The 16,387-nt window shown below is 39.3% G+C and overlaps 1 long non-coding RNA gene across 1 annotated transcript; it reads right to left on the bottom strand.

Moving 5' to 3' along the window:
- Positions 1-10,593: 10,593 nt before the first annotated feature.
- On the bottom strand, positions 10,594-12,829 carry LOC149150334 (uncharacterized). Its single transcript, XR_016263381.1, has 3 exons — positions 11,173-12,829; positions 10,998-11,070; positions 10,594-10,914 (listed from the first exon to the last, which is right to left on the bottom strand). It is a non-coding gene; the product is annotated as an uncharacterized LOC149150334 (long non-coding RNA).
- Positions 12,830-16,387: the final 3,558 nt, after the last annotated feature.

Here is a 16,387-nt window from a genome sequence, read left to right as displayed (position 1 = left end):
CCTCAAAATCAAGGGAAGTGCCTGAAGGGTTTCCTCAAGATGTGTATTCCATTGAAAAAAGATGGAAAATTAAATTAGAAATAAAGTCAATTGACATACCAATTTAACATACAATTATAGTTAGCATTTCACTAAGAGATTCAAGGCACACTCATCACCCTAGGATGGAATTCATGTATTCACATCACAAATGTGTGTATAAACTAAAAATGGAAAAGAATTGATGTCCTAGTCAACTTAAAGGGGGGAAAGAGTTAACCTAAAATAAAATAAATAGAAGTGAACCAAAAAATGTCTAACATATATGTATTTAAACCATACCCATGGGGTGTAGAATAAACAGTGATGGGCCTTGGGGTGTATTGTTAAGTCACTCTATGATGTGAAGGTCACCAGTTTGAAACTGTGTGGGCAAAAATCCAACGATGTTAAGGGTTGGGGTGTGGCCCGCGCCGAGTGTGACCTTTGGGTGATTTTGACGACTGAGATGCCCTTGGTTCACGATTTCTCAAGCCACAAGTGCTTAAATTGATCTCTACAAAACTCAAACAACTTGACAAACAGATAAAAAATATGTATTTGAACCATGTTCAAATCTTTTAACTAGAAAGAATGTTTGCATTTGGGCTTTTTTTATCCCTTCCAATGCTTAACAAAATTAGGTTAAGGTGGACCTATCATAACTACCTCCTCCTAAGATAATATAACTATGATCATGTACCTCTATGATGCTCAAAATAATAGGAAAATAGTGTTACACTTTATCGGTATTTCAATTATTACTTCCTTTTTTGCATCTTCTTGTTGTGTATGTTAATTGTTGAGTGAATATGTCTAAGTATAATTAGTATATAAAAATACTATATACTTAAATTGTTTATCTACTTACAATATCTAGGCAACAACAAGACTCATTAATGACTAGCTTTACCATAAGCATTCATTTGACCAAGAAAGGTGATTGAGTAAGAAGTTCAACTACAATGCATGATGCATTTTCATAATACAACAACATTATTGAGTTCAAATTAATTTATGTCTATCAATAATATTTCGAGGAACGAGATTGAGATTTCAAGATACATTAGAATTTAGAATTAATTCAGTTTGTTTTAAACTTGAAAATTCATTTGCAAGAAATTCAACTAGCATCTATCATTGATCTTTATGATCCAACAAAAAGTAAGTAAATCAATAATACTTTGAAGAAGGAGATTGAGATTCCAAAAATCACTAAGTCTTTAGGGTTAATTCAAGTTGTTGCACACCTTGAATGAATATTGTTTCATTAATTATGTAACACCCCTTGTGAAAAGTAAATGCTAGTAACTAGTGAAGTATTTATGGAACAAAGACTTTATTTAAAATATGTATAATCATGTTGTTAATGTTATGTTAATAAAAAGATAGTTGTGTTGGTACCATTTTGAACTGAGTTATGATTAATCATGGTTAGTAACTGAGGAATCAGTTACATTGGAACCCTAACTACCTGGAGGTAGTTGAGACCCCAGAGGAAAAAGGGGAAAAATGCCAAGTCTGGTGAGGATCAGATGGCAGAGAGAAGAAATGAAAAAATGAATGCTATGTCTGGTTAGGATCAGATAGCATAAGTGGAAAAGGAATTTTTCCTGTGCACGCTATGTCTGGTTAGGATCAGATAGCGTTGACTGGCGAGACCAGTGTTATTGCGGTCGAGTAGGACCTGCAAGTGCTTGGGGGTGGAAGCTCAGCGAAGAACTTCCTACGGACGGGTGGATTGACAAGCATTACCAGTAAGTTGGCAGATAACAGGTATGGTTGCTACTTGTGCCTCTGTTAGAACGTTTATTATACTGTACTGTACTGAGAAAAGTGAAAAGAACTAACAGCTATTTGCATAATTTCTTAAACAGTATTATGAAATCAAGTAGTACATACTGTATGAAATATAGGAAAACAGATACGAGTATAGCCTGTGAACTAAATACACATTTTGCTGGTAAAACATTAAGAACTGTACGAAAAGAAATATCCGAACCTAAGTTTGCATGGTTACCAAAGAAATATGAGATAATAGATAGCTGGGTTATATCAGCCTTGGTGGCAAACATTAATAACTTATTCAAGAAAATAATGTTGTAGTAAACCACATTCATACAAAAAGCAAGAAATACACAGGTATCTAAAAGAAGCGGAAATATGTATAGCGCTCCTTGCCGTGATGCATAATAGTCAACCCTGGCACTCTATGTGCACATTCAGGAGTAAAACAAGTTAGCCTCGCGGCCAGTAATAGAAAAAGAATAAACTGCGTATGACATAATAACCATAAAGAAATACCAACCGCGAATAAACACGGCTTGGTGTCCATGCGAGTAAACCCAAGCAAGCAATCTATTACCTCGCTCAAGTATGGGAAGAAGGGAAACCCTCAACTTCACCGGTGGAAAACATGGGCGAAACCAGAAACTGTAATAAAGACTGGGCCGACCCTTACAGTCGCACAGAAGTGTCGTATATTAATATAAATGCATGCATGTATATATATTAGACAAGCTAATAAATAATCAACATATTTCAATACCCTCGCAAGAGCCAGAAGCTGTATTACATAGATAGGAGCACATAACCAAAATAGCCTCAACTCTGTTTAGGAACAGTTGTTGCTTGCATTGAGCCAGACGAAGATTCATGGAATCGAAACGTGAAACACATATACAAACTCGGTATTGAAGCAACAGTCATACAAACCATTTCATTAGAAAAGAATAGTGAAAACCTGTATCATTTGTCTATACATATGTAGCCGTGGTCACGAAGGCGTTTAAACAAAGAAAAACATCATGCTCAGAGCGGAAACCATTGAATCTTTCGCGCTCTGTCTCTTTGAAATATTTAACTGACAAAGCCAGGGTATCAACCCTCATAATCAATATTTAAGCTTAAACCCTTACACTGTCCGAACACAAGCAGAATGGCCTTCAGAAATAAACAATATACAAATCAAAGGGTCACGACCGAGCATGATATTCATAGACAGTAACCTTTCCCTAATCAAGTCTACAATCTAAGACTCGAGTCGAAACCCAGAATTGTTAAAAGGGTTCCAAGCCGCAGTGGTGCCACCCGGTATCCCTGTCAGAATAATTTAAACACTCAGTTGTTACCCTAAAACAGAGCTATGGAATAAAAACGGTATTAATGGCATTCGAGCCTACCTGTAACCCAAACAGAAGAAAGAGCGGAAGGGCTCCCAACTCCGACAAGGTGTGGCCACCGGTCACAGTGCATCTGAGTCAAAGCAGGAAATGAGAGCCTGGTTAAACAATGAAATAGCATAGCAAACTTAGAAACTGATATAGACTGTAACAAGATAACAGAATGGTCTCATACCTGTGTAATCCGGTGCGAAGGAAGAATTGAACCAAGGTCTGGAGCTGAATATAGTAGCCTGAGCAGTGGGCAATGAAACGCCATAGCTCTGCGACACACCGTCGCAACGAAATGAGAGGAACAATAAGTTGAGTTAGAAGAGCTTCGGTAATATATACTATGCCTTACTTACCGGCTACGTGACAAGCCCTCAACCATCGATCTGCAGAAGAGGTCTTACCACCGTTCGATGGCCAGACTTGTTCGATGGGATTCAGGCGCGAAAGTGATATGCCCAAGGTGTCAGACCCGTAAGTGCTTGGAGCACTGGGCTCACATTGCCTCACGGCAACTAGCCATAGATCTTTCCAGATGGATGGTGCTGCCCTTCCACCGAAGTCAAGGCCGGACACAACGTCAATTTACAGATATCTCGGGACTGAAACCGGGACACATTAGCAATTGCCATAACTCGCCTTTAAAGACTGACAGTCCCTTTGGAATGTGCGCATCAAAACTTGTTACAGACTTTGAAATTTATATATGCATGCTGTATGTTGTTTCGATTATGGTTCCTCACGAGAACCTTAGAATATGATGTGTTAAATGAATCTATGTATTAGCTGAATGAAACGTTATGTATTGAAATTCGAACCCTCATAATCATTACCTTGTTATATGACTGTTGTCGTAAGGTTGATATGGGTGAATGTATATGAGAGTTAACATATATAGAGTTATATGGTTGTTATCATAAGGTTAATCTAGGGAAATGTATATAAGCGTTAGTTTATATGGAAGTTAATCGACATAAAAAAAAATATTCTGATGTGTGTGTGACATTATGGTATCAGAGCCCAAGGTTTACAACTCTGTGACCTTTGGGAAAATTTTTAAGATTACAGCAACATGAATATAAACAGTATTATGGTAACAGTTCAGCAATACACCAAGATAAATTAAATCTGTTTAATGAGTTGCTCTGAAGCAGGTAGTAGCAGAATGAGAAGAGCAAACAGTGCTCCTTATGGGAATCCGGAACCCCCGGATAACATGGAACAACCTCAAGGGAATTCTGAGTTTTGGGTACAGTTGGGAGCAGCAGGTTGCACTACTGACTCAACGCTATTGAGGACATTGCAGGAGCTAAAAGATGAAATGGCTCAGCTGCGTGCGGATAACGCAAGATTGAATGTTGAACAGGAGAGGATCCTGAAAAGCTTATCTGATAAACAACATCAACAACAGTCACATCCGAGGCCGGAACAAGCACAAATAACAGATGAACAGAGCTATCATACTGAACAGGAGGAAGCAGAGAACAGAGGAGAGACGCGAGGAGAGAAGTCTGTTAATGCTTCTGAATATCAGACTCCAAAAAGACCCCGGATGGAATTACACGGAGAATTCAGGAAGATTAAACCACCTCATTTTGACGGAGAATCTGAAGAAGCTGCAGAGGCATGGCTGATTAATATGAATAAGTATTTTCAGGTGTATGAATACGATCATCATCTTAAGGCAAGGCTGGCTATATTCCAGTTGCAAGCCAAAGCCACGCTATGGTGGGAGGAGGTCAAGATGGTGCGGGGAATAAGTGAACAGGATGTGACATGGGAAAAGTTTCAAGGATATTTTAAAGAGAAGTACCTGACAGAACGCTTTTATGATGAAAAGGCACGCGAATTTCACGATCTGCGGCTGGGACAGCAGACCATTGATGAGTTTGTAACCAAGTTCACATCCCTGCTTCACTATGTGCCCTATATTCGTGAAGAGAAGGCTAAAGTACAAAGATTTGTTAGTAGCCTACCTCTGACAATGCGAGAAAGGATAGAGTTCGATAATCCAAAAACCATGGATGAAGCAATCTGAAAAGCAAGACTGTGTTATCAGCAGAATAAATCAAAAGGAGAAAATTCCAGAAAGCGTTGGACAGATAAGCGAGGCAGTAAAATACCTATGGGTAGTAAGGGAGCACGCAGCAGTTTTCAGAAAGGATTTTCGAAAGGAACCAGCACTAAAAATCCAGCAAAAACTGAGAGCAGATTCAAACCTCCTGCACATTCCAAATACAGTGAACAGCAAGTTAGATTGGACAATGAAGGCACAGCTCGGCCACCTGTTCAATGTTGGGGTTGTGGCGGACCCCATTACATCAGAAACTGCCCTCATCGAAAGGACAGCGAGCAGTTGTCCCAGATCTACGAAGCTTCAACAGTAGGAGATGTGGCTCAATCCATGCCCAGAATAAATGCAGCACTGGAGGATCGGCAAGCTGATTACCAGCCAACAATGATAGAGTTCGAAGGTAAGATTTTTGATCGAGCTGTTTCTGTTTTAGTAGACCCAGGAGCTACTTTAAGCTATATAAGTCCTAAAGTAGTAGAAAGCTGTGGTTTGCAAACCACTAAATTTAAAAGCCCATGGTTAGTACAGCTGGCCACTGGGACCAAAAGAAGAGTACTAACCAAAGTAAGCAATTATCCATTAAGGTTAGCTGGCCAAACCATAACAACTGAGTTAAATGTACTCCCTCTTGGTTCCTATGACGTGCTGATAGGAATGGACTGGTTGGAACGACGGTGGTCTGTAATTAATTGTAAAACAAAAACAGTTTCTTACAGAGATGAACTGGGTGTGGGAAAAGAAATTCAAGGCATCCAGAAACCAGTGCAGATTCGGCCGATCACAGCCTCCCAGCTGGTTAAGTGTATCCGGAATAAGTGCCAGATTTATGCAGTGTAAGTGGGGTTTGCAGATTCTGTGGATAAGGTTGCAACTGTTAAAGATATACCAGTAGTGCAAGAATTTGCAGATGTATTCCCTGAAGAGATTCCAGGGCTGCCACCCAGAAGGGATTTGGACTTCACCATTGAGCTGATACCCGGAGCAGCCCCAGTGTCCCGAGCACCCTATCGGATGAGTGTGCCAGAGTTAACTGAGTTAAAAATGCAGCTGCAAGAGCTGCTAGAAAAGAAGTACATCCGCCCCAGTGTCTCTCCTTGGGGAGCTCCTGTGCTGTTTGTGAGGAAGAAGGATGGGACTCTGCGAATGTGCATAGACTATAGACAGCTGAATAAACTAACAGTCAAAAACAAATATCCACTACCCCGCATTGACGAGCTGTTTGATCAGGTGAAGGGGGCGACCATCTTCTCAAAGATCGATTTGAGATCAGGATACCACCAAATTAGAATAAAAGATGAAGACATAGCCAAGACCGCTTTTCGTACTCGTTATGGACATTACGAGTTTGTGGTACTACCTTTTGGGTTAACTAATGCGCCTGCAACATTCATGTGTTTAATGAATAGTGTATTTCATCAATACTTAGACAAATTTGTATTGATCTTTATTGATGATATACTTATCTACTCCCGAAATAGGAAAGAGCATGAGGAACATCTAAGGTTAGTGTTACAGACTTTACGGGAGCATCAGTTATATGGAAAATTCAGCAAATGTGATTTCTATAAAGAACAGATCCAGTATTTGGGTCACATTATTACAAAGGAAGGTATAGCTGTAGACCCCGAAAAGATTAAAACTATAATGGATTGGCCTACACCCAAGGATGTAGCAGACATTCGATCTTTCATGGGGCTGGCTGGATATTACCGGCGGTTTGTAGAAGGTTTTTCTAGAGTTGCCTACCCTATTACCTCCTTGCAAAAGAAGGGAAAAGTGTTTAAATGGACAGCAGACTGTCAACGGAGTTTTGAACAGCTCAAACATTTACTTACCACAGCACCTGTGCTGTGTGTGGCAGATCCCGAAAAGGAGTATGTAGTTTGTACAGATGCCAGCAAGGAGGGCGTGGGTGGAGTACTAATGCAGGAAGGCAAGGTGATTTCTTATGAATCCAGAAAGTTAAAAGAACATGAGCAGAAATATTCCGCCTATGATATGGAATTAACCGCTGTGATCCATGCTTTGAAGATGTGGCGCCATTATTTAATAGGGAGGAAATTTTTGTTGATGACGGATCACCACAGCTTGACTAGCTACTATAGTCAACCTACCTTAAACGCAAGACAAGCAAGATGGGTGGACTTCTTGGGAAATTTCGATTTCGAAATTAAACACCTAAAGGGAAAGGAGAACAGAGTAACTGATGCACTAAGTCGAAAAGTGCATTGCATTTATGAGATTGGTATCAGTCAAGGATGGTCCACTCTTGACCAAGAGATTGAGGAGGCTACGGCGCAAGATCATATTTATTTGCAAAAGAAGCATTTGGTGCAAAATTCAGATGCCCGTTCCATACAACAAGGTTATACCTTGAATACAGCCGGCATGTTGTGTTTCCAGAAGAAGATTTACATACCCAATCAGAGCAGTATTAAAGAAAAGATTCTGGATGAAAATCATAGAAGTCCTTATGCAGGGCATCCTGGTTACCAGAAATTAATCACCTCATTAAGGAAGGAGTATTATTGGCCAGGCATGAAGAAGGATGTTGTAGAATACCTGGCGCGCTGTTTGGAGTGTCAGCAGGTGAAAGCTGAACATTAGCATCCTGCAGGACTGCTACAGCCAATACCCATACCAGAATGGAAATGGGAGACCATAACCATGGACTTTATTACCGGTTTGCCGAAATCCAAAAAGAATAATGATTCAATAATGGTAGTAGTGGATAAACTCAGCAATTCAGCTCACTTTATACCGGTTCAATCCACTTATCGTGCAACTCAAATCGCAAACATTTTTATGCAAAATATATTTAAACTTCATGGGCTGCCGAAAGTAATAATATCTGATCGTGATGTTAAGTTTACCTCAGCTTTTTGGAGGACCTTATTTGAAGGTCTAGGAACTCAGTTGAGTTTCAGCACCGCATATCATCCGCAAACTGACGGACAGACTGAGCGAGTGAATCAAGTGTTGGAGGACATGTTGAGGTCTTATGTGATGCAACAACCTACGCGATGGGAGGAGTATCTACACCTAGTGGAATTCGCCTATAATAATGGCTATCACTCATCCTTGAAGATGAGCCCATTCGAAGTACTTTACGGCCGGAAGTGCCGCACACCCTCTAGTTGGGGTGGACCGGAGGACAAATTCTTGTTAGGACCTGAAATGTTGGAAGAGATGGAGGTCATGGTAAAAAAGGTTCAAGCTAATTTAAAGATGGCACAAGATAGGCAGAAGAATTTTGCAGACCGGAAGAGAACATTTAAAGAGTATCAAGTGGGTGAACATGTATACATCAGAATTCGAGCCAGGAAGAGTACCCTTCAATGGAATGCCTGTGCCAAATTGGCACCGCGTTTTTGTGGACCATTCCAAATTCTGGCACGAGTAGGGCCGGTAGCTTATCAGCTCGCCCTACCCAGCCATATTCGGGTTCATAATGTCTTCCATGTATCAGTTTTAAAGAGATATGTGTATGACCCTAGGCATATAATAAGTTGGCAGGACATTCAGGTGAGGAAAGACTGTCATAAAAATGTAAACTGAGATAAAATACTAGTAAAACAACTGATTTAATTGTTATGTGTTTCAGGTGGAACCGGAAGGAGAGTTCCTGGTCGAACCAGTGAACATATTAGATCAGAGAAGAGTCGAGTTGCGGAAAAAGGTCATCAGCCAGGTTAAAGTGCAGTGGCAGCACTTTGGGCCTGAAGAGGCCACCTGGGAAGATGAACAAATGATGAGGGATACTTATCCCAGACTGTTTTTGGATGAGCAACAACATCGGGACGATGTAGACTTTCAGGAGGGGGAGATGTAACACCCCTTGTGAAAAGTAAATGCTAGTAACTAGTGAAGTATTTATGGAACAAAGACTTTATTTAAAATATGTATAATCCTGTTGTTAATGTTATGTTAATAAAAAGACAGTTGTGTTGATACCATTTTGAACTGAGTTATGATTAATCATGGTTAGTAACTAAGGAATCAGTTACATTGGAACCCTAACTACCTGGAGGTAGTTGAGACCCCAGAGGAAAAAGGGGAAAAATGCCAAGTCTGGTGAGGATCGGATGGCAGAGAGAAGAAATGAAAAAATGAATGCTATGTCTGGTTAGGATCAGATAGCATAAGTGGAAAAGGAATTTTTCCTGTGCACGCTATGTCTGGTTAGGATCAGATAGCGTTGACTGGCAAGACCAGTGTTATTGCGGTCGAGTAGGACCTGCAAGTGCTTGGGGGTGGAAGCTCAGCGAAGAACTTCCTACGGACGGGTGGATTGACAAACATTACCAGTAAGTTGGCAGATAACAGGTATGGTTGCTACTTGTGCCTCTGTTAGAATGTTTATTATACTGTACTGTACTGAGAAAAGTGAAAAGAACTAACAGCGATTTGCATAATTTCTTAAACAGTATTATGAAATCAAGTAGTACATACTGTATGAAATATAGGAAAACAGATACGAATATAGCCTGTGAACTAAATACACATTTTGCTGGTAAAACATTAAGAACTGTACGAAAAGCAATATCCGAACCTAAGTTTGCATGGTTACCAAAGAAATATGAGATAATAGATAGCTGGGTTATATCAGCCTTGGTGGCAAACATTAATAACTTATTCAAGAAAATAATGTTGTAGTAAACCACATTCATACAAAAAGCAAGAAATACACAGGTATCTAAAAGAAGCGGAAATATGTATAGCGCTCCTTGCCGTGATGCATAATAGTCAACCCTGGCACTCTATGTGCACATTCAGGAGTAAAACAAGTTAGCCTCGCGGCCAGTAATAGAAAAAGAATAAACTGCGTATGACATAATAACCATAAAGAAATACCAGCCGCGAATAAACACAGGTTGGTGTCCATGCGAGTAAACGCGAGCAAGCAATCTATTACCTCGCTCAAGTATGGGAAGAAGGGAAAACCTCAACTTCACTGGTGGAAAACATGGGCGAAACTAGAAACTGTAATAAAGACTGGGCCGACCCTTACAGTCGCACAGAAGTGTCGTATATTAATATAAATGCATGCATGTATATATATTAGACAAGCTAATAAATAATCAACATATTTCAATACCCTCGCAAGAGCCAGAAGCCGTATTACATAGATAGGAGCACATAACCAAAATAGCCTCAACTTTGTTTAGGAACAGTTGTTGCTTGCATTGAGCCAGACGAAGATTCATGGAATCGAAACGTGAAACACATATACAAACTCGGTATTGAAGCAACAGTCATACAAACCATTTCATTCGAAAAGAATAGTGAAAACCTGTACCATTTGTCTATACACATGTAGCTGTGGTCACGAAGGCGTTTAAACAAAGAAAAACATCATGCTCAGAGCGGAAACCATTGAATCTTTCGCGCTCTGTCTCTTTGAAATATTTAACTGACAAAGCCAGGGTATCAACCCTCATAATCAATATTTAAGCTTAAACCCTTACACTGTCCGAACACAAGCAGAATGGCCTTCAGAAATAAACAATATACAAATCAAAGGGTCACGGCCGAGCATGATATTCATAGACAGTAACCTTTCCCTAATCAAGTCTACAATCTAAGACTCGAGTCGAAACCCAGAATTGTTAAAAGGGTTCTAGGCCGCGGTGGTGCCACCGGGTATCCCTGTCAGAATAATTTAAACACTCAGTTGTTACCCTAAAATAGAGCTATGGAATAAAAACGGTATTAATGGAATTCGAGCCTACCTGTAACCCAAACAGAAGAAAGAGCGGAAGGGCTCCCAACTCTGACAAGGTGTGGCCACCGGTCACAGTGCATCTGAGTCAAAGCAGGAAATGAGAGCCTGGTTAAACAATGAAATAGCATAGCAAACTTAGAAACTGATATAGACTGTAACAAGATAACAGAATGGTCTCATACCTGTGTAATCCGGTGCGAAGGAAGAATTGAACCAAGGTCTGGAGCTGAATATAGTAGCCTGAGCAGTGGGCAAGTGAAACGCCATAGCTCTGCGACACACCGTCGCAGCGAAATGAGAGGAACAATAAGTTGAGTTAGAAGAGCTTCGGTAATATATACTATGCCTTACTTACCGGCTACGTGACAAGCCCTCAACCATCGATCTGCAGAAGAGGTCTTACCACCGTTCGATGGCCGGACTTGTTCGATGGGATTCGGGCGCGAAAGTGATATGCCCAAGGTGTCAGACCCGTAAGTGCTTGGAGCACTGGGCTCACATGGCCTCACGGCAACTAGCCATAGATCTTTCCAGATGGACGGTGCTGCCCTTCCACCGAAGTCAAGGCCGGACACAACGTCAATTTACAGATATCTCGGGACTGAAACCGAGACACGTTAGCAATTGCCATAACTTGCCTTTAAAGACTGACAGTCCCTTTGGAATGTGCGCATCAAAACTTGTTACAGACTTTGAAATTTATATATGCATGCTGTATGTTGTTTCGATTATGGTTCCTCACGAGAACCTTAGAATATGATGTGTTAAATGAATCTATGTATTAGCTGAATGAAACGTTATGTATTGAAATTCGAACCCTCATAATCATTACCTTGTTATATGACTGTTGTCGTAAGGTTGATATGGGTGAATGTATATGAGAGTTAACATATATAGAGTTATATGGTTGTTATCATAAGGTTAATCCAGGGAAATGTATATAAGCATTAGTTTATATGGAAGTTAATCGACATAAAAAAAAATATTCTAATGTGTGCGTGACAAATTAATTGTTTTAGGGTTAATTCAAGTTGTTGCACACCTTGAATGAATATTGTTTCATTAATTAATTGTTTTGTATGCAAATGTTTCAATCCTAAGATCACGTGGTTAGTGTTCACATGGTTTGTCTTCTTAGTCCTACATTTTCAAAGGCAGGTGGGATTAAACTAATATTAACTATGGTCACAAAGGTACTATAGCTAATATGAGAATCTTATAAAAGAAATCAATCGATGGTTGAAAAGAACTTTGTTTAGGTCAAATATAAGACCTTATGAAGGTTAAATAATAAAATATTCATATAAGTGAATTGTTTCCTATGTAAAGTTGTTGATCAATAAAATAGCAAAAGCAACCCCTAAATTTCATGTTCGTTGTCATAAATGTGGTATTCAATAAGCAACCCCTAAATTTCATGTTCGTTGTCATAAATGTGGTATTCAATAATGGCACATGACTTGACTAGGTGATGATCATTACCAATTAGTTGGTAAGCAACATGCCAACTTTTTTGAAACCAAGTCCTCTTATATGAATTTGTTCTCACTTTATTCCCTTTTTTTCACTATTCCATTTAGTGGGTTGAGCCACTATATTACAAATAGGGATATAAAGTGTTACCCATTCCATTGTGGTACTTAGTATCATTTAATACTTAATAAAACTATTTCTCTCGAGTTTATGATAAATGCACTATTAATATTGTCAGTAATTCAACATTTACAATAACTAACTTACATAACAAGTGTGATCAAGCAATTCTCTACAATTATGATACAACAATCTTCCACAATACCATGGAAAAAACTTTCAGAGTCATATCATAGAATGATTGCTTTACAATATCATTTTAAAACTTTGAGAGTCATATCACAAAATGATTTCTTTACTACAATATATAATACCATGGAAAAAACTTTCAGAGTCATATCACAAAATGATTTCTTTACAATATCATTTTAAAAACTTGCAGAGTCATATCACAAAATGATTTCTTTACTACAATATATAAAGGAGCATTATCTTTCTGAGGTTCTTCCTTCTTACTATTATTGCCGGTAATTCAACATTCACAATAACTAACTTACCTAGCAATTGTGATCCAACAATCCTCTAAAATTACAATACAACAATTTCCACAATATCATGCACAGAACTTTCAAAATCATATCACAGAGGAATGATTTCTTTACTCCTATATATAAAGGGGCAATATCTTTATAAGGTTCTTGCTCCTACAATCTTCAAAACCTTTCATGCCAATGGACAACAGGGGAAGGGCCAAGTCACGGACAAATTTGAAGCCACTACATCGAACATTTTATGGTTTGTGGACGCTACCCTAATCGAAAATGGGACGATGGCATGTGGAAGTTGCAAGAATCAGAATAGAACCACTGAAAAGACTAAATTCTACTAGAGAAAATATTTCGTCACATGGCTGATATATATAACAGTTGATTTGAAAACAGAGCAAGGGTTATCCACTGCAATAATCTCCTATGAGAAGAGATGAGGTGGAGATTGGATTGGGAACTAATACACCTAAGCAGGGTTTTAGGATACAAAACCACTCTGTATTTATGTACTTATTATTATCGTTTTCTCTCGTTGAAAGACCTTCAAATTCCAAAATGCCAACAAGCCGCTACTTATTCCCTAAGAAAGAACTCACTCCAGTTTTCCCTAAATTAAACAAACACTTTATCCCTGTGTTGCATGCAAACTTAAATTAGACAAACACTTTATCTCTGTGTTGCATGCATTAAAACGATAAAAAGATTTCAAAAAATGGCATGGCAACAAGGTACAAGAACAACGGGGCAAATGGGGCATTCATGCATGATATTACATATCCAGAAAAAATAACTCAAACCCTAAGCATAATCTTTGGTCATTGCTTACCTTACAGTCGAGGAGCAAACCCAAATCTATTTCGCAGGCTCCCTTCCCTTCCCTTCCCTTTCTTTTATTTTATTGCTCTGCTCCGCACTTTTGTAGCTCCCTTCCTTTCCTTTATTTCTCTGCTCCCCACTTCCGTGGCTCCCTTCCTTTCCCTTTCCCTTTCCTTTCATAGGCCCAAAATTTCATTTGAAAAATTATTTTCCGCAATGATAGAAAATGGAAGAACTTAGAATAACAAAAAGCAAAAAAACTAAGTCAAAGATTAACTGAGTACCTTGCGGAAACACTGAAGCTGAGAGCATTTTATCACGCGTGCTGCCTGCCTATACGCTGATGGTGTGTTTCGACTCGAGGGGGTTATCGATATGTGTGCAGTTTCGGCGGATGCTATATGATTGATGCTAGACTAATTGGAGTTTGCCGCTTTGATGTTTGCCCCACCATTGAAGTTCCCAGAGTTCACAGACAAATTTAGGAGAAAAAGTTTACAAATCAGGGAAACAGGAATGTAAAATGGATTTAATTTTAAACTCGGTACCTGAAGGGTTATCGATGTGTGCGGGTTCGGCGTATGCATATGCAGATGCAGATGCGATGTTATTCATGTTAGAGTAATTGGAGTTGCATTGATGTCTCCGGATTCACCACAGACTAATCGATGCTCTGTCTGCTGGCACTTGTCCTAAATCATTTGTCGTAAACACATGTTCTGAAATTTCTTGTTCGGACAGAATTATGGCGACATAACTGCCCTAATATTTAACCCTCTTTGGCTGGCTGTAGGCTTCAGGGTGGCGCTTTTCTGCGGTTTGCCCGCTCTTAATTTTCATACAAAAATCTCTCGGGACGTAACTCAAGTCGACTCTGTATTCGATCCATGGCTTTCCCTTACTGCGGCTCCTGCTCAAAACGGGTCTCGGCAGGCTGTCTCGGCACTGCTCTGCTCACGCTGTCTCGTAGAAAAAACGCATAATCGGCTTTCCTTTACTGCGGCTGCGCCCCCTGCTCAAAACGGGTCTGCTCACGCTGTCTCGGCACTGCTCTGGGCTTTAATTCCCATTCATTTCAAGCGTTGATGATCTCGGTACGGGAATGAATCTGCTCTTGCTCGCCTGAATGAATCTGCTCACGCTGTCTCAGCACTGGAATGAATCCTTTCTGGTTTGTTTCCCTTATCTGTCAGAGAGCAGGTTTGATGTCTTGTATTTCTTCTGGTAAAACCCACTCATTTGATACGATTCTTCTGGTAAAACCCACTCATCTTGTACGAAATCCGTGAGCATACTTTTCTGGTGGCGTACCGGTCACAGCTGGCATGCTTTTCTGCCCGCGTGCTTTGCCTTATGCGGTAGAGTGCCAACCACGGCAATACCCTATTATATAATCATGACCATCATGGCTTTTCCATTGCTTTATTTTTTTTCACGGCGCGCATTTCAAGTTGTGCGGTGCTTTTTCAACGGCATTCTTCTGATCGAACTTATATAAATTTAAAAAAAACAAATATATATTTAAATAATTTGTGGAGGCTAGCTGTCGTTGCTATGTCAATGTGGAAAAGATTCAGACCTGTTAACAGAAAATTGCCCCAAAAATTTGACACATTGCGGTGATGGCCACACCTTTGAACCAACCTGACACTCCATTCTATGGGCGCGACACCTAACTAACGACATCATTATAGGAACGTGTCTATGCCCTTAATGACGACATCCTTAAGAAAGTTATGAAATGTTTCATTTTTGTCTTATTTAATAATGACCATTACATTAAGAAGTTGGTAGTATTCTTAATGACCATTACATTAAGAAGTTATTTATCTAGTTATTTTTTTCTTAAATTTTCTTTTATGGTAGGAACATTTGAATATTATTTTAACAGTGGAAATAGATTCAGCACCATCAAAAACCTTAAAAGCACACAAAATCTTGAAGCTTTAGAGTTGTATCTCGGATTTCTAAAATAAAATTACCACATTATACAAAAATCTCGCTAGAAAATCCATTGTTTTCAGGGCCAATTTACTCCATTTATAAACTATGTGTTACATTAATAGTAACTTTAACCTCCTTAATATAAAGTGTTTGTGTTAATAAAAATTAGTTATGCCCATAGCATGATCATCAAAAATATCTCTATCGCTGTAAAAGCTTATAAAATTCAACTTTCAATAGAAATTGAAGAATAAATGGATGGTGTCAAATTAAGAACACTAGGCTAAGAGCATGTCCTTGCATCAACCATGTCCATTTCCCTATGTTGACCTCACCTCATTAAAAGTGGTGAAAGTGCCCGAGACAATGTTTCCAAGGTTCCAAACAGTTGTCAAGCACAATGTTTAGACGAAGGTTTTGTTTTTAGCGAGAAAAACAGGTTAAACACACACCTCTCTCATTTTCATAGTATTTTCTCTATGTATTGCTTTTGTTTCAAAGCAGAAAACAAAAATAAAAGCCTTCCAAAGTTGGGCCCGTTAAACCTCCTATAACC

Source organism: Pinus tabuliformis, chromosome 9, assembly GCF_031772625.1.
Source record: "Pinus tabuliformis cultivar Carrire ecotype Pingquan chromosome 9, CPIR1, whole genome shotgun sequence".
Classification (NCBI taxonomy): Eukaryota; Viridiplantae; Streptophyta; class Pinopsida; order Pinales; family Pinaceae; genus Pinus; species Pinus tabuliformis.
This window is presented reverse-complemented; position numbering and strand designations above follow the sequence as displayed.